We start from the raw sequence: 20,045 nt of genomic DNA on the forward strand, positions 1-20,045 counted from the left end.
TAACAGAGAGTTTAACATATGTCCAACGGCCGTCAGCGTCAGATTCCTGAGCCAACAAGGAATGAGAAAGAGCCTTATGACACAAAATGGCCACACCATTGCGTTTACCATCCCCAGGAGAGTAGTAGACATCACCCACCCAACTTCTTTTCAATTTGACAGATTCTTCAGCTGACAAATGGGTTTCTTGTAAAAAAGCAATATCTACATTCAAACGTGCAAGGTGAGTCAAAATTCTCTGTCGTTTGATAGGAGAATTAATGCCCTTAACATTCCAAGTAATTACTTTCAGAGACATAATTTATAAAAAAAAAAAGGAAACAGTAGTAGAAAAGAAAAAGATGTGAGAAGGACCCAGAGGGGGAGAATAACCAGAGATAATGGGGAGTTTGAGAAAAGGCAATGCAATAGTATAGTGAATAGAAGAAAGAGGAAGAAGGAGAAAGAGTAAAAAAGTGATAAGTAGGAGCGGTTGACTTGAGAAACGTAAGAAGACAATCCAAAAATTAGAGCGAGCTATAAAAGGGAATTGATGACGAAAGAATTGACGAAAAGCAAGAAAGGAAGACACCTGTGGAAGAAAAAAAACCAGTGAAAATAAGAAGGAAAAAGAGACAAAAAGGAAAACGAGCATCAGGAAGGAGAGGGAAAACATACTTACGGAGGGTTGAGACGGGTAGGGATGATCACCAAGGGAAGGGGACGAAGATAGAGGAATGAGGAGTGAGGGGGGAGCGCCAGCTGGAGGAGGCAGAGCTTCCAATGCAAGCGAGCCAACAGGTGGAGGGGAAAACACCATACAAATCATGAAACCTGCAAGGAAAAAGGAGGAAAGACAATAAGGAGTAAACATGAATACAAAATAAAGAAAATAGATCAATAGTAAAAGGACGAAAGAGTATACAGAAATGCTAAAAACATTACGTATTAATCAACCAACAGTGGGAAGGAAATAGGGGAGAGTCAAAAAGGGAACATAAAGATTAAAGATGCTGGAGAATCCAGCAACGGCAAACAGTACTGCAAGTAACAACAAATAGTAAACATGCAGATTAATTAAAACGACAAAGTCACATCACGCCAGAGTCAAGGAGGGAAAGCTGATGAAGAACTGGAGAAGTCCATATCAGATGCTTGTGCTGCGTTCAGAAAGCTTCGAAGACGAACAGGATCCTCGTAGGTCGTCGTCTTGTTGTTATGAGTAACCCTGAATAAACAAGGATGGAAAAGGCCATATCGGGCTCCAATGGCATGAAGTTCTGGTCGCATATCCAAAAAAGCTTTGCGACGGTTGGCCGTGGTTTTGGCGTAATCTTATGCAAAGAAGAGATTGGAACCTGACCATTGAAGGCGAGGTGAGGCACGAGCTGCTGAGATGACTTTGAGCAGGTCAGTATATTCTAAGAAGTACATGATGACACCTCTCGGCCGTGAAGAAGGAGAAGGAGTAGAAGGTAGGCGGCCTAGCCTATGTGCACGCTGGATGTTAAGCGTTGTGCCCTCAGGTAGATGAAGAAGCTTGGGTAAGAATGACTTGAAAAATGCGATGGGGTCAGTCCCCTCACAATTCTCCGCCAAGCCGTAGAGTCGAAGGTTATTGCGTCTGTTTCGGTTCTCCAATTCTTCGACCTGTTTTTGGAGAGAGGAAATCTGAGTCTGCATGTGTGACACCTTTGAGGACGACTCCTGAAGAGATGACAGAGAATGTTCCACAGTAGTCACTCTAGCATCCATCTGAGACCAGTTGTCAGTAAGAACCTGCAGCTTAGAATTAGTCTCTTCCATGAAGGGCCGAAGGGCGCGAATTTCTTCCAGTAACATTTCCATGGAAACAGCCGATGTGGATCCCGTCGGGGATGGAGGATCCTTTTTAAGGCGTTTTGTGGTAACTTTTCATGGAGGCTGGAGAGGCCGCTCCGTGTTAGACTGCGACATCTGAGTGACGAGTGCTTGAGAGGCCTCGAGATGCGCCAGTGCTGAGAAGACTTTCGAATTTTTAATGAAAACACGACGTGGAGTCTTGGGAGTACGAGGGATAGCCCTTCTTTCCATAAAAAAAAAGTCAATGTGAGGAAGGAAGGAAGGGAAATCAATATACGCAGTATGCAGATTATGTGAGGAAAGTTCAGAAATACAAAATGGCCTCCGATGTTATGAATCCTCAAAAAATGCCGGTAAAACTTATTAAGAAGCAGCGGTCCTCAAAGACATGCGGCATTAATGTAAAGTTGTAGAAAATGGCTCACCCGGAGCAGCTTGTGTGAAGTGGAGCTTGTTGAAGGGCACGCATGACCTGCGAGCGGGTGCGCTGTGGTTTGCGCGGCGGAGAGCCAAAATGGCGGACGTGGCTGTCAGAGAGCCGAGTCCACCACAAAACTGAAGAAAGCGGACATTCTGCCACTCGAATTCTGCCGCTTTTAAGAGCACGTTGGTGTTCTTGACATCCGATCGCGGAAAATGAAGTTTGCAGGCACCGGGAAGTGGAGAAAAGTAGCGAAAACCCCTGCCGACCCGGAGCGCTCACATCAGAGCTGCCGTCCTTGCCGGGCGCCAAGCCACGCCCGAAGTGTGTTGTCTTTTATCTGACCTATGTGGGAAGTTCCATTTGGTGAGTGATGGCCACCAAGGTGCAGTTATGTGTTATGGGGCTCATCGCTAGTTATGTGATTGATGAAGTGTGAGAGACAGGCGTGCTGTTTATAGTTCTCAGTAAGCTGGCAGCTTTGAGTAGCTCCACAGTTCCCTATTATGGTATTTCGTATGACCAGTTGATTTAGTGTAAAAGATATATAGGCTTTTTCTATAGGGATTGTCAATCTTCCTTCACAGGCTCCACTCCTCCAGATTGACCCAGTACAACCATCCCAGTCCACAGTTAGCTCAACACAACATCTGATGCACGTGCTCCTTTACTGACCACCACACAGCTCCCTCCTTGTAGCCAAAATCTTAACAAGCATTGGCATAGCCAATAGGTCTCGCCTGTGGGACCTCATACGTTTTTAGCCATGCAACAGTTGATGTTGGTGTACCAAGGATATTGTGCTGCATAGCTAAATACTTATAACGCCCCAAAAGCAGGACCTATTGGCTATGCCAATGCTTGTTATAACTGATTTTCCCTCAGTAGGTACAAGATTGGAGCTTCATGTAACCTTTCTTTGGAAATGGGCAGTAAGCAACAAATACCAGGTAAGTGTGAAAACACAAGTGATGATGAGATATCAATGCAAATCTGCACAACTCACAAAAAGCAATGAGAACTGTAGAGGAACAATGGTGTGGCCAGGTACCAAGTGACACCAGCAGGTAGGAACAATCTTCCCGGTCACTGTCACGTGTGGTGCAGAAATATATGGGAGTGGGGCTAACTCACAATGTTGAAATGTACTGTGGTGATCAGGTTGAAACTAATGTTATTTGTCCCACTGCGAGCACCTCTAAAATACTGAAAACAACGAGTCAAAGAATAAAAGAATGCCATTGACTTATGTGACCATAAGATCTGGAAGAGTGTCACCCAGAAGAAAGCAAGCAACAGCAGATGAATATAATTTCTTGATGTCAAACCAAAGAAATTGAATATAAAAACAACTCTGCTATAATCTGAACTGTCCCAAACAACACGGACATAGATGGTCTACCTTAAAAAGAAGGAGAAATGAGAATAAGTGGGTAACATGCAATAGATCCTAAAACGAGGACAACCTACGGCCCACCTTCTACTAGTCTGTCAAAATAAGACTTTGTCGAATTATGAGAACAAAAGTAAGACTCTGTATTGACAAAAAAACAAAAGGCTCAATAAGAGACATGAACTGCACTGTGAGTGTAGCCAAGGGATACAAGACTATACTCCACAAATCATGAGCATAGAATAGGCCAAAAGGGTGGAACTTGAGCAATGCCTATATTATACTTCAAAAAAGAAAATGGTGTTCGATTCCTTCATTGACCATGCATAACCAAAAAAAACAAACACATATTAAAATTTTTACCTGAACTTTTAAGAAAAAGCCAAACAACTGAAAATAGCCAACCGGTTTGAAGATCACAAATTAAACCATAACTAAAGCACCCAAACACATTATAATAAACATGAACTCGGAGCATAAACAAACCATGTAGATACAGCTTGGAACAAATAACAACAGAGACATTATGAAGGAAAGTTCAAACTTTGTCACTGATGCACTCTTTAATCATACGAAATAGTTTTAAAATTGAATACATAAATCATGTATTTTTTAAATTTGTTTTTAACTCTTACATTTTCTGTTGAGACATAGCAGGGGATCTGGACGGCTGAAAGTGTGTAATGAGCTAATGAATCCACACCTCTTGAAAGACCTTCTTGTGGGCTTGAGAGGGGCCTCCTCTGGTTCAGCGAAGAGATGCATGCATACTTCAGGCATGTTGAAGGTGACGGGTGATGGAGTGGAGAGGGTTGGCAGGGAGAGAGAGGCGAGGCAGGGTGCTCTGAGCTTAAGGGGTGGGAAGGAGTGTTTGATTTTCAAAGTGGTTCCTCGTTGTTGTCCCTCCTGCTCTCTGCAACGCAACAGCCCGTGAAATTTATGTCACCAGTGAAAGCCACAGAACATTTGGACAAGAAAGGCAGCCATGTCTGCAACAACAGGCAGACCCGCACATGGGGCTCAAAACAAAACGGGGAAGCTGCGCCAAAAAGCAAACGAGGGCAGAAATTAATGGAAGCGGAGCAAGAGAATTTCGGTTTCTGTTTTGAGTTGCAAGGGTGAAGGTTTCATCTCAAGTGAAATAAAAACAAATCAAATGAAAACCCGACGCGAACTAGAAGAAATAATGGAAATTGTAGTAAACTACTTCTCTGTGGTTCTCTGTTTATTGGAATGTTGATGACATCATGGAATGCCTGGGGTGACTCTCTGGCTCTTAGTGTCAGTTGATCTACTCAGGCTGAGCTGATGAGAGCTAGCTCCTGGTGGGGTTCCCCTGTTCTTCTCCTGTTCTACTTATCTACATCTGTATCTATTATCCTAGAAGGAACTTACAATAAAGGAACCTATCTTCTACAGTGGACTCCTGTACTTCCTTTTACCACAGTTTGGCGACGTTTTGAACTGGATTTATCTACGCGTGCAGTTATTTACAAGGGATTAAGCAACTACAAAGGAAAATAAAGAACCCAAGACATCAAGAATCGTGGAAAATTCGTATTTATACTTTAAGGTAACGCCCAGCTGACCCCACCAGTGTCGTGTTTCATCTAGACAGCCTGCACTCTGGGCATGTGTTCATTTTATTTGATGTCTCCTGGCAATCTGCGTGCTCCTGTTTCTGCAACTTGTCTGAACTCACTGTCTGCAAGTCTGATCTGCAGAAAAGGATTTGCCAGCGTTTTGTTCTGGGAAAACAAACAACAGTGACATTGCCGGTGTGTTTGTCAGTGAGCCCGTTCTTGTCCTTCTGCTGTCTACGAGTCTGCAGCGCCTGAACAGACTCAGCAGTGTCTGGTAAAGCGGCGCTAGAAATACTGAGGCGTGTCTTTTCAACAAGCCGGACAGGGTTGTGTACAGCGCCTCCTGTCTGGGGACATTTGTGTTGCCTCTGCGCAGAGGAACCGTTCTGCCGATGGGTTTTCAGCAGCCTATGCCATCTCTGCCTGTGTCTGCCCTGTGTCTGAAGCGGGCGCTTGCTTGGGAGGCATCCTGTCTACACTCGGTTTACTGTCCCTGCACCTGGGAGGAAGGCGTTGTGACTGCTGAGAGGTGAGCTCGTGGGAAAGCTTGTTTTTTTTTTGGTCTTCGTATGTTTTGGCAACTAGTGGGACACGGACAGTAGATTTATTTTGTGAGTCAAACACATTTTTAAAAAAAAGAACACATTTCTTTTCTTTTCGCACTTACTGTGCCAGGACAGTTTAACCGCTGCAGTTTGAATTTCGCCCGTCTCTCCCACCGCGCGCACATCGCGCGCTGCCTGCCTCGCTCCTGTCATAGTCTGTGACGTCTGCCTTTTGTTCAGTCATCATTATTCACAGCACGCCTTTGCCGTGAACCATCCGGCGGAGGCGTAACAGCGTGCAGTGCGCTGTTCCAGGCTTCTGTTGCAAGCCGTCTTGTGCTGTGAATTCCACCATGGAGCTCGAGACATTTTTGGGAAGTTTCTCATTTGGTGTAATGACTGCCTTTCGTTTACGCTTTTGTGCTGCCGAGTCAACAAGTTTTGACACACGACTTAGATTAATACTAGTCCAGCACTTTGAACGGTTTTCTGCAATGTTTCTCGAGCAAGTGCCAAGCTACGGCGTTGAAGGGACTTTCTTCGTGTTTTCGATCACTTCCTATCTTCATGGCGAGATTCCACGGCGTATGCTGAGACCTCTGTGGCGTCTGCAGGCAGCGGAGTACGAAGACCCCGGGTGAGAGGTCGCTCACCGGAGCATGTGTTATTTATTTATTTTTAGCTGTTAATTTACCATTGAACATTATTCATTTTAGCCTTATTTTGAATAGTGTCTTGTGTGGGTGGGTTATCCTTTCTTTGGTTAAGTTGTGGATGTGTACACTCTTCCAATTCAGCTTTCAATGCAAGTGGATTGTGTGACAGTGAGTGTGCTGCACAGCTCATGTGTGTAGTGCACTGTTCAATGGTCTGGGTCCTTATTTAGTCTTCACATCACACATAAGGTTGTGTAGGGGATGTTGTAATCTTGGTTTACCAGTGTGCCTATGTGTTGTATCCTCTTTGGACAGGTGGTGTTGTTTGTGGGTATTCAAGGCTCTTGCCAGTTCCCGAGTTTGGTTCTGCGGTGTACCCTACATAGGGGAGGTTGTCTGTGTGGGTAGTTCATGCCCAATTTTGGTTCCCAGGTGTTTTCCTGTGGTGTACCCTACTTAGGGGAAGTGGTGTGTTTGAGTGGGTAGTCAATACCTTTTTATGTGTTTTCTGTGCTAGTGGTCTGTGTGGGTAGTCCATGCCCCATTTTGGTTCCCAGGTATTGTCCTGTGGTGTACCCTACTTAGGGGAAGTGGTTTGTGTGGGTAGTCCATGCCCCATTTTTGGTCTGTGTGGGTAGCCCATGCCCCATTTTGTTCCCAGGTATTGTCCTGCGGTGTACCCTACATAGGGGAGGTTGTGTCTGTGGGTAGTCAAAGCCCATTTCTTTTAGTTTTTTTTTGTGGTAGTGGTGTGTGCGTGTAGCCCATGCCCCATGTCCCAGGTTCGCTACCTGCGGTGTACCCTTTTGAGGGGAGGTTGTTGTTTTGTGGGTAGTCAATGCCCTATCTCCAGGTTGTCTTTCCTGTGGTGTACCCTACTTTGGGGAGGTTGTGATTTTTAAGTATTAGTACCCTGTCTTCCCTATTTTTGGTGGAGATTGTTTAACATCGTTTCTTTTTGACACTCTGCTTCTGTCAAAGTCTACCTGCCTGAGATTCGTGGCCAAGGGTTTCATGTTGGTGGGACTTTGGGTGAGAAGTTTCATTTTTTCTCTGTCAGATTGTTTTGTTAGGGGAGCTTGTAAAGGGTCTGTGTCTACGCTTGCCTTTGTTTTTTTTTCAGGGGGTGTTCTCTCTGGTGTACCCAGTTGGCAGCGTGACCATTTTTCTTTGCTACTCTACTTTTTATTCATTCATGCCATGCTTTTACTCTAAGGGAAGGGGATGTGGCATATAGTAGCATTTTGTAGTTTCTTTTTATCTAGAATTTAGCATGTTGTCCTACTTCTGCTCATACTTATGATTATAGTATTTCTCTTCATGCTAATCATACCTCATGCAGTACTTGTTGTACTTTATTTATTTGCGTACTTCACTTTTGTACTTTTATGCAAATGTCACACTTGAGGTATCTTTGTCTGTGTTTTCTTCTTTCTTTCCTCATTCACTAAGGAGAGAGGATGTGTAGTAAACTACTTCTCTGTGGTTCTCTGTTTATTGGAATGTTGATGACATCATGGAATGCCTGGGGTGACTCTCTGGCTCTTAGTGTCAGTTGATCTACTCAGGCTGAGCTGATGAGAGCTAGCTCCTGGTGGGGTTCCCCTGTTCTTCTCCTGTTCTACTTATCTACATCTGTATCTATTATCCTAGAAGGAACTTACAATAAAGGAACCTATCTTCTACAGTGGACTCCTGTACTTCCTTTTACCACAGAAATCATCAAATGAGGAGCAGAGTGGAAAATGTTTCAGGCATCTGCCATTTGTAGACCTGCTTCCTTTTCAGCAGGGCCTGCATTTTGATTTACCTGTCATGGGACAGGGAGTCCTCTCCTGCGCCCAGGTCACACCGGGCAGCAGTACATGTCTACAGAGTCTGGAATTGGGACATCATATTTTTAAAATTAGAAAACCAGCTCAAGATTTCAGCCAAATGGGGGGTTATCGCTAGCGAGAGCAGTCAATTTCCTAGAATAACCAGCATTGGTCTAGCACGAAAAAGTGAAAGGGAAGTGCGGGCGCGAACGGGAGTTGTGAGCATGAGCGTGCGAAAGTGAAAGAGATTGCGTGTGCCTGTGCGCGTAACAGTAAGCTGGTGACTGCCTTTGATAGCACTTTTAAAAGCCAGTTACTTAATGTCTCGCTATCCAGCGCATGTGCGCTGGCTCTAGCGAGACCTAAAAAGGGCTTTTTGTTCACACAGTCTCCTTCAGAACGCTCTTGCCTGTCTCACATTCATTGCAACCCTCGTTTAATTGCCCTCCGAGCTAGCTGCCTGTTGCTTGATTCCCCACCCTCAACAAGCTTAAAATCCTTTTGTGGAGTGCACACCTTTCCTCAGTCCACAAAGCATAGAGGTTGTATGCTCACACCTTTTCATCACCACACGGTTTGACATTGTGTACAAAATAGTCATCTGAGTCACTGTGCTTAATAAAATAAATTGGACAATTGTTATTTTTTGTCTAATTCGGTGTGGAATTTGCCTACCTACAGGACCATAAATGCAAACAATAATTCCACTAAATGTTCGCTCAAGAAAAAAAATAGCTGCATTCAGCTTAAAGCGGTTTAAAACTCAATTGTTTTTTAAACATCGTCTATTTTCAATCTGATAATTGACAACCTTAAATATCTAAGCAAAATAGAGACTTATTTATCTACATGCATAAATAGCTGATCAAAATTTGCAGTTACCTACAGATTTTAGGTCTTTGTCAACTTGCCGTCTGTACACAATAACTGATATTTTGTTTTATTGGGTCACTTTTGAAATGGGTAAAAATGCAAATGTCTGAACGTGGAAATTGTTTGCATTGCAAAAGTACAAATACCAATTTCCCGCACATGATTTTGGAGTTTTAAAGAATGAAAGTCTGTCTGGTGTATAAAATTAGCAAGTAAAATCTTTTATTAAGGGGTGTATATGCTAACTTATCCAAACTGGCAAATTTGTTTAATGTCGTTTCGCTATGGTCTGTAGTCAACACTCGCAAGACTCTAGCTTTTTAAGAGTTATTATAACAGTGGAAAATATTGTTTTCGGGAAGTGAAAGTATATTTCTAATTTTGCAAATGGAGGCCTGATTACTGGAACTGACAAGCCTTCCTGTGGTTGAAAGAGTTTCAGTCAGTCAGTGAAAGACTGTGGGGATCTTTTTAAGAAATAGATGGAAAAAAATATAATTTATGTGTTGGAATGTGGTGTCTTGAATCTAATTACAATACTTTGCATATTCTGAGAATCCATGCACTATGAATGCCAGCCCTGGTGGCCCTGGCATAGTGGTACCACCTTCCTACTATTGTGCTAGACTTGTCATAATGGTGCTAATTTGTATCATAATGCAAGGGTCCACAGGCATAATGTTGATAAGAGATGGTTTAGCGAGAGGAATTACTACTAGTCTTGACTGTGATTGAACAAAATGAATGAATTCAGAATAATTTGTGTTTTGAAGGGTGGTAAAGAAACCTAAATGGTTAAAGCGAAACCTACTGTCTGTGCTTTCAGAGGTGGCATTCAGCATTGCAGTGAGAAATATGATGATTGAGATTGGAGATAGGCTGAGGAGGCTTGAAGGATAAAAAGAATGGTTTCAAAATACTTAATTAGTCTGGAGAAGATGTATACAGTAAACGTGTGGCAGCATTATGAGGGAGGAGGAACAAAAGGGTTGGGCGTATGGAGCAGGCTCTCTGGACTGAGCTTTGGCTGCAAGATGGTCCATTGGTCGTCCTGATAGAATATTGTGAGGTACGTTGAGCAGTGCGATAAATGAGCTGAAGCAGAGCATTATTATCATCGAAGGCTTATCCTTGAAGATGAGGTAAGAAAGATTGCTCAACACTATTTCTTGGAGAAGTGGGAGTGGCACTTTTCACATAGTATTTTGAGAGTAATTTAACCAGAATTTCCCAGATTGGCCTTAATAGATATACAATTTGATCAGGTCTCTGATGGTCCACTGTTGAGAAACTATATCCTTTTTATATTGTTTTTTTGTTTTTCTCCACCACTATTAATATATGTACTTTCTAAAATTAAACCTAGTTCAGATGACAATTACATTGAGACCAGTGTTAAGGTCCAGTGTGAATTTGGTTCCTTTTGTCGCATCTTTAAGACTTTTCTTAGTACAATGGAAGAATCTGCACGTAAGTGAGTGAACATTAAGGGCCCGATTCTGATGCGGTTCAGAAATTTTCCTGATCAGATCGGTTTGGAAATGGTTTCCAACCAACTAGGATCGGGAGAGTCCAACCGACCGAACATGATGCATCTGGATGCTTCCAGATACGATTTGGTTGGACTCCCATTGACTTCTATGGGAGCCTATGTTCCTAACCGCATCATAATCTGGCCCTTGATCTGGAAGACACGCTCCCGATCTGATTTGGAAAGAGCAAATGCCGTTCGGAGGCCTTCCTAACTGCATCAGAATCAGGCTCTAGGTGGGAATGCTTTCCTAACCGCATCAGAATCGGGCCCTAAGTGGAAATAAAATAAATGAATATCCTAGCTGATGAAATGATCAAAAATTACTACTGGTTACCTGGGGCACATGTAGTTTACTTGTTAGATCGATTAGCCTTTGCTGCTCAATAAATTTGGGCCAGGGTACAAAACTCTGTTAATGCACAGACTCTTATTTTGTCTTTCATACATTCTACAGTGGAAAACAATCAATACATTTTGTCAACAGCAAGTCTGCAATTTGATAACTAATACATGCTTATTTCTACATAACACCAATGGTTCATTTTAGGAATTGGGGGACATAATCTTACCAACTTTAAAGTCCATGAAGACTTACTTTTGTTTTTAAATTCACATGAATGAGTCTTTCTATGTCCTAACTGGAGTTAGAAATGGAGTTTAGCAACAGCAGGGACTTGCACGTGTGCAGAACGTCTCCTGTCATTTAACACTTAAGGACATGTTAAGTTTTTCAAACATAATTGTGAGCACTGCTTATATTTTAGATTAAGCAATAACAGCTGGCCTAACATTAACGAGGCACACATACCGTTGAAGTGCACAATGTTGAATCCAACCTTTCAAATGAGAAATTGGTTCAAATGTTGCTCCTAATAACAGGGCCTGGGGAGTTACACGCCTGGTAATGCACTTATGGTCTAAAGTTTCACAAAATATGAGTGGCGAAAGCTCGTGCAATTGGCGCTGATTTTGACTTTTAAGAGAAGCTTGAGCTGTTCATGCACACTTTACAGCTGAGGTAAAAAAATTGATTTGTCCTCTTAATAGCCAAAATGATTACTTGTTTAAGGGAAGATTACATACACTTAGGGTCTGCTTACCAGGCCCAAACTGCCTAGAGGCCACAAATGCCAGTTAGCCATCGATATAAAATTACAACACTTATGGGGAAACCTGGCAGTAAGGTGGACACCTTTCCACCGTGCCAGACTGGAATCCAATGTTGATTGCTTCAGTAACTCAAACTGACAACTGAACATCCGTTCCACCTCAGCAAGTACCCGGCCCACAGATCCCAATGCAGACCAGATGGTTCAATGTGAAGAAAGTCCTGTGGAAGAAAAGGAAACCCCATTCTACTGCATAACAAACATAGGGCTCACAGTTCTGGAGATCTAAAGTATGCAAAAGCCAAGAACAGGAGTACCAGAACCAAAGGGAACAAGACTTAATCCAATCCATATTAGGACTCCGCACAGCGAATTCTGTTGTCTCAAGATTGTTATGCCTAAGCCCTTAATTAAGAAATCACCTATAATTGACAGCATTTTAATCCAGTGATTCTAGTGCAGTCCATCAGACCCACTAAGGTAGTCTGTATGGCTCAGAATCTTACCTTCCATCTGTAAGAACACAAATATTGATAATCCCCTGTGTATTATTGACAGCGTATACCATACACGTACTGGGTACTTTGCTTCCTCTTTACAAAGCTGTTCTCCTGCAGCTGTGATGGTTCCGCAGATCATATTAATGTCGGCAAATTGGGTTCCCTGACTTATGAGAGAAACACACAGCCACAAATCCCAGTGACTGGAGTAACTGCCCACAAGTCAACAAACATTGAAAGTGCAATACAAAGCTGCCTGGCCATGCTGTCTTGGCTCCACAAAACAGAGCTGCATGGTGTTTACCCACTCTAGTGTATCCCCCATGTCCTGGACTGTCAGCCCTCATACCAGACCTTCTACCTCCAGGCAGGGGAGATCTGTCCTAACCCATTTGGCTCGAGGAAACACCTAGGCTTTGTGGCACATCAGTACTGCCTGATCTTGACCGAAAAATAGACGGAGTCCCCACAACTTGACCCTTGACATTACCAACCCAAACTCATCTCTCCAGCTGGAACTTGGAGAAACTATAGCCCTCTCAGAAACCCTTTATAAGTCAAGACCTTCCATTCTAATAGATTTAAGTTCTCGTTCCTTTGATCCTTTTTGCAGACATGGTTCCTGAATGATGGTTCTGGAGTGTCCCAATAATTCAGGAACAGTGAATGCATTTCCAAAATCCCCTATAAACAGATTCTTTGTGTGGTGGAGTATGCCATGAAGGGATTCAAGATTTTCACAATAAATGTTCAAGGATCTGGATTTAGTCACCGAGTCTGAATGTTTTGAAAGGACTCAGCCCCCAGACTGAATAGAGATGGTCTTCACTGGACAAAGACATGCGAACACCAGCCCCGACTTGCAGGAAACAATAAGAACAAGCTGCTCACGCGGACATCAAAAACACTTTTGGGCTCATTTACAAAGCTAGTCCTTGCATAAGTTAATTCTACGTATATCGTTAACATGCAGTTATTAGCATATTCACAAATATTTCAGTGTGTACACCATCTATGCATGCAAAACGGGTGCCTGTCAGGAGAATAGGCCTGGAACTGTCTTATATTAAAGAAATCCGACTTTATACAAAAATTATACCCTCCGTGTGTGTATCTATGTATTGCGTAACTGATGCAGGTGTAGTATAAGGAAATATTTTTATTTTGTGCCATTCTTTGTTTTCTCAAATGAAAACATGTCCTTGCTTTCTACTCTTTCCTAGCCCCAGCTTGTGAATTTCCGATTGATTACAGTGGGCTCACTGTATCTCACTTTTCACCTAACCCACGCCCTGGTAAGTGTGTGATAGGAGGGCCCCACAAATGCGTTTAAACACTTTTGGAAAAACCCCAACACCTACTACTTTGCAGCTGTTAAAATATGCATTGCACCTCCTCGAATACTCCTTTATCCCGCCCATTGTACATGGTTGCGCCCCATGGGAATTTGTCTTCCCCCTGCGCTTACTCACACATGGTTGCATAATAGCTGTGTACACCAAACATGCATAAATTACACTTACATTTTAATCACACATAGTTAGGTATTGCTTGTGCAATTTAGATATAAATAACTCAATTGTTCTTGCTTTGTGAATCACATGGATGGTATGGGCCCATAAATTAGAGAGGTTTCCTGACGTCAGTCTTCCTCGAAAGAAGCTCTGTTAATTAACCCTTCATGTTCTGTCTACCTCCCAGATACAGGAGGCGGTCCCTCTGCCTTGAGCCTAGAATTCCTGATCATGAAAGCTAGGTGACGAAAAGGAACCCGGACAGTTACAGGGAATACATGGAGAAACAAAGTATCTCAGCGTCCCACTGCTTCTCTTTCTGCATCCTGGTATCCAGCAAGAGTAATGTGACACGCAGGGGATTAGAAGTAGCTTGGTTGTTTTTCCTAGTAGCAGTTTCTCATTCTGGTGTAGCGTATCAATTAAGTTGCTGCCAAAATTGATACCTAGGTATTTGATATACCCTGCTTGCCTGCTAAACCCGACTCTCCCAGGATGTCCCTCGTGCAGTGAATATTTAGTGGTTTGCATTCCGATTTGTCTCTGTTGAGTTTGTATCCAGAACGTTCAGAGTATTTTGTTATTGTATCCATCAGGGCCGCAATTGATGTCTTTGGCAGTTCACGTACCTTGACTCTTACGCACCACCATGAAAATAAGTTATATCTGTGTTGCATAACCTGACATTTCCTTCGGACGTACTACCTGAACAATTGTGCTTAACTGGTGCAGCAAAAGGGCGAGACCTACCAATATCTGAATGCCCGTGTGCCAACATCTCCATGGAATGTCATTTTCTCTGCCCTCTATTATCTCTTTTTTCTTCTCCCTTTTTCTGTCTGACTTTCTTTTCTCTTATTATCAATATGGGGGTTAGCTATAGAAACGAGACACATTGTCTTAGGACTGCTGATGTATAAACGTTACCATGCTAACCCTGTAACAGAATTGCTCTTTTGTTTCTTGTATAAAAAATAAATAAAGCATGTTGAAATAAAAAAAAAAGTGGCTGTAATAAGTACCAACAGGCTCCTCTAAGCTAGTAAGTTTACTTTATCTCAAAACATAAATGAAACGCAAGTAACCGACAAAGCCCCCGAGTGCTCCTGTCGCTGTGCAAGAAAATAGAGAAAGGGGGACAGGATTGGGGAAGAAGATGCATTTAAAGAAAGCAATCCTTTAAGCAACAAAATTATATAAAGTTTTCTCCATTATCCCAAATTGTAAGTATTGGTAGAGAAGTCAGAAAGATTGATCAATTATTCCTGCCTCTTTGCAGAACTCAAACAAGCATTTACAATGCAATGGTCTCGGCAATATTATAGGTAGAGCTATTGGTATTGCTCATTATTTTTTTTATCTTTTTTGTATCCCTAAATAAATGGCATTGTCATTTCTATCGGCATTAGCTTTTTTTGCATATGTGATACCTATTGCATTAGCAGAGAGAGAGTGAGGTAGTGAGAGAGAGAGAGTGAGGTATTGAAATAGATAGAGAGTGAGGTAGTGAGAGAGAGTGAGGTAGATAGAGAGTGAGGTAGTGAAAGAGTGAGGGAGGGAGAGGGATGTTGTGAGGTAGTGATATAAGCATAGAGTGATGTAGTGAGAGAGAGAGAGGTAGTGGAAGAGAGTGAAAGTGAGTTATGTTATTCTAAACTTTTTAAGCGCACAGACACCCAGGGGTTTCATGGTGAGTTAGTGAGATAGAAAGAGTGAGGTAGTGAGATAGAGAGTGATTGAGGTAGTGAGTTAGAGAGAGAGAGTGAAGTTGTGAGCTAGAGGGTGAGGTAGTAAGAGAGTGAGGTAGTAAGAGAGTGAGGTAGTGATGTTTTGAGAGAGAGAAGTTGTGAGATAGTGAGGTAGTGAGATAGAGTGGTGTAGTGAGGTAGAGAGAGTTATGTAATGAGAGAGAGGTAGATAGAGTGAGGTAGTGAGAGGCAGAGACTGAGGTAGTGAAAGAGTGAGGTAGAGGGATGTTCTGAGGTAGTGAGATAGAAACAGGGAGTGAGTTTGTGAGGTAGTGAGATAGAGAGAGAGTGAGGTAGTGAAAGAGAGTGAAAGTGACTTAGTGAGATAGAAAGAGAGAGTGAGGTAGTGAGATAGAGAGAGAGAGAGTGAAGTTGTGAGGTAGTGAGATAGAGTGAGTTAGTGAGGGAGTGATGTAGTGAATTTTTGAGGGAGTGAGTCGTGATATACTGAGGTAGTGAGAGTGAGATTGAGATAGAAATAGAGTGAGCTAGTGAGATAGAGAGAGAGTGAGATAGAGAGTAAAGTTGTGAGGTAGTTGTGAGCCAAAAAGAGGGAGGGATAAAGCAGCCCTGGTTGTAATGCAGTGGTTGTAATGCATTCCTATATGAGCCACAGTATTGCCGCCTGATTGTCTGACTTTATATAAACTCTGCAGAAATAATCTGAAAACAAAGGGGAACTTATAGTAACGCATTCGTGGCTCAGTTTGTTCGTCACCAACAGACTGCTTTGTAGATAGATGACAGGGTTAAGGGACCTGTTGCACAGATCTAGTCTAGCTGCAGTAAGCTTCAGGGCACTGTACTGGGGAGGTATGTCCAGCGTTAATGGACTTGCTCTGGTACCACGTTTGAAACAACGTGAAGCAGCTCAGAGTGTTGATGTGCCTGTTGCGGGGGTCGTCTTGTGACCTGCAGGTGACACGTGCCAGGTGTGGTGAAGAAGCTCAGTGGGTGAAGCGCTCACTGCAGACAGCGGCACGTCACCTGTATGACATCATCCGAATTGCTGCTGGGTTTAAGTGCACCCGCGGTGTTGCCAATTCCGCTGCCAGTTGTCTTCCTGCACAACTCCGCAACAGACCTGCAGGAAATAAAAGGAAACTAATTACGGGCCGCCGGTGGCCCCGGATCTGTGCCTGCGGGAACCTTCGTCGCTGCTCAAATTGTTGATGCCATGGCTGGACATAGTCCACGGAGCAACCTGAAACAGAAAAATAAAATTATTTGGCCCCCAGCAGAGGGGAAAGGAGGGAGCCTGGGTGTCCTGTCTGTGAGCTGAGTGGCACAAGTGACGAGTTTTTGAAAAGAGCAGGGGAGTGCATTATCACTGGGAGGGTGGGGGGGAGTTAGGGAGACCCTCGGAGGAGGCTGCTGGGCACAGGGAGGGTGGCAGGCAGGTGGAGAGCGCGGAGCAGGCATTGGGCGGGGGTGAGTGAAGGAAGACAGGCAGGCATGCGAGAGAGAGAGAGAAAATATGAATGAATAAATCAGTAGTACTATAAGTGCTTAGAATTTACTGTGAGAATCTGAAAACTGAGGGAGAAGAGGGGTGGGGGGGGGGCTGCAGGGCGGAGCCAGGAAGGACGGTCATGAATGCAGGCTGGCGGTACAAATGCAGGATTTATATAAACTCTGCAGAAAGAATCTGAAAACAAAGGGGAACTTATAATAACGCATTTGTGTTCGTCACCAACAGACTGCTTTGTAGATAGATGACAGGGTTAAGGCGCCTGTTGCACAGATCTAGTCTAGCTGCAGTAAGCTTCCGGGCACTGTACTGGGGAGGTATGTCCAGCGTTAATGGACTTGCTCTGGTACCACGTTTGAAACAACGTGAAGCAGCTCAGAGTGTTGATGTGCCTGCTGCAGGGGTCGTCTTGTGACCTGCAGGTGACACGTGCCAGGTGTGGTGAAGTAGCTCAGTGGGTGAAACGCTCACTGCAGACAGCGGCACGTCACCTGTATGACGTCAAGCAAACTAAATATGTCACACAGCAGAACACTACTTCTAAGCTTACATACACATTACTTAACTCAGTCGGTACAACTTGTACTAGAAGGTGTATTTGAATCAATTTAATAAAGCCAGTGTTTAAAAAAATAAAATAAAAGGACATATACTTGTTGAGGTGGGACGAAGTAAAAAAATATAAAGAGCATCCAAGCCAACACAAGTAAAAACTATAACGATGTATCGATACGCAAAGCGTAGCATTTTAAAATAAAAAAATAACAATGGCACATTGTACCATACTGTAGAAAAGAGTAGCATGGCAACCAGTCCATCCCGAAAGTTGTACTTGATAGCGCAATAAATGTGTTATTACATAGCATTCAGATTATTGCTAGATTGAAAAAAAGATTCTCAACCCCTGAATTATGATGCAACGCTCATAGTAGAGGTGAGCCTGCTATTTGTGCCAGCATCACATTCGAGGAGACACTCCACACGTCCATGCCCAGTGGTTGGGACGCGTCCCAAAAGGACTGCATCACCATCATATGCTGGGGTGGGTGCTAGCTAGAGTGCAAGAGGAGCAGTTTTAAAATATGCCCTAGGACGACTCACTCAACATTTTTAGTGGACACTTCTCAGTGTTGGCAACTACTTTCTTGAACGTGTTTAGTTGAGAGCAGCTAGCATGACATTACTCCAAGGGGGGGGCAGAGCAGGACGACGGAGCTGCGGGCGGAGGGAAGGGGGGGCAGAGCAGGACGACGGAGCTGCGGGCGGAGGGAAGGGGGCAGAGCAGGACGACGGAGCTGCGGGGGGAGGGAAGGGGGGGCAGAGCAGGACGACGGAGCTGCGGGCGGAGGGAAGGGGGAGGGGCAGAGCAGGACGACGGAGCTGCGGGCGGAGGGAAGGGGGGGCAGAGCAGGACGACGGAGCTGCGGGCGGAGGGAAGGGGGGCAGAGCAGGACGACGGAGCTGCGGGCAGAGGGAACTGGTATGCGATATGTCATGCCTCTTCTGGAATATTGCGAGGGAGCAACAGGCACGCGATATGTCCTGCCTCTTCTGAATATTATGGGACACAGCAATAAACTGAATGATAGCAACTGGGTGTCTTTAATATCTGAGAAGCATGCTGTATGTTTACAAGAGAACTGGCTATTGTCTACTGTACACGTAAATGGTTTTCACTATGTATTCTCACCTGCAACTGTGGCATCGTCTGGCCATCAGAGTGGGGGACTATTAACTCTTGGAAAACTCACGCTGCCAGTCAAGATAACAGACTTATTTGGACTCTCCTTTCTTTCAAATAGATTGACAATTCCCGAGTGACGAAACTTCAATGATATTTAAATATTTTTACCACAATAATTGTGTTAATAGTAATACACGAACTATTGATTCTCTTGCCTCTGCTCTAGAAGTTATTCTAACGGACATAAATGTGGCTTATGTGGTCTTATGGTGGAAGGGATTCCAACCTTAGACTATGCCCCATCTCCGATGATAGCCGGTGGAGCAGTGGGGTCTGATTTCTGCAACTTTTTGAACTTCGAGCATACTTTGTGTGGCAATGCAGTGAATCAGGTGATAGACAGGTTATGGTCTTATAATTAGGACTGATATGCAAACTAAGGAGATCTTGAATCAGGTAACATTTACAAGTAGAGTAAAGGCGTCTGTGATAGATTTTATTGCACTTCTCAAAGCTTAGGCGTGGAAGGTTTACAAGTTCCTCATACTGGAGTGTCATCGGAGTGATCACAATCAACTTGTGTTAAGCCTTGCCATGGGGTTGCCTCCAGCACGTAATAACAAGACGACTTGCCCAATTGAGTATACAAGAAATTGGGGAGGGGGTGTCGCAAGTGGAGATATATCGACCAACAGACCTTCCTAGCCCAGCTTTTGGAGAACCGGATGGATCATGGCAAGCGTTTCATGGCTGAACTTAAATCGAGTGTTGTATTTGGAGCTTATCATGAGATTTGTAAAAGGGCCTCGGAGCAGGACGACGGAGCTGCGGGCGGAGGGAAGGGGGGCAGAGCAGGACGACGGAGCTGCGGGCGGAGGGAAGGGGGGGGGGCAGAGCAGGACGACGGAGCTGCGGGCGGAGGGAAGGGGGGCAGAGCAGGACGACGGAGCTGCGGGCGGAGGGAAGGGGGGGGGCAGAGCAGGACGACGGAGCTGCGGGCGGAGGGAAGGGGGGCAGAGCAGGACGACGGAGCTGCGGGCGGAGGGAAGGGGGGGCAGAGCAGGACGACGGAGCTGCGGGCAGAGTGAGGGGGGGGCAGAGCAGGACGAAGGAGCTGCGGGCGGAGGGAGGGGGGGAGCGGGACCGGGACGAAGAAGGGCTGCGGGCGGAGGGATGGGGGAGGGGGAGGGGGACGGAGCTGCGTGCGGAGGGAAGGACAGAGCTGGACGAAGGAAAGCGGAGGGAAGGGGGGACGAGCAGAGCAGCTCAGAGCAGCTCTGGAAACCACCACCGTCTTTCTCCGAGGCAAAGCAGAAATGCCTCGGAGAAAGCATGGTCATTTTCGCATTTGGGGGCGTGTGTTTTGCTGTTCTGAG

The 20,045-nt window shown here is 44.4% G+C and overlaps 1 protein-coding gene across 2 annotated transcripts in view; it reads left to right on the forward strand.

Annotated features, from left to right (window-relative positions):
- Window positions 1-20,045, forward strand: part of LITAF (lipopolysaccharide induced TNF factor) — a 145,043-nt gene that overhangs the window by 70,704 nt on the left and 54,294 nt on the right. The gene's annotated exons all lie outside the window — the stretch shown is intronic.

The sequence above is a fragment of the Lissotriton vulgaris genome, chromosome 10 (assembly GCF_964263255.1).
Source record: "Lissotriton vulgaris chromosome 10, aLisVul1.2, whole genome shotgun sequence".
In the NCBI taxonomy this organism is placed as follows: Eukaryota; Metazoa; Chordata; class Amphibia; order Caudata; family Salamandridae; genus Lissotriton; species Lissotriton vulgaris.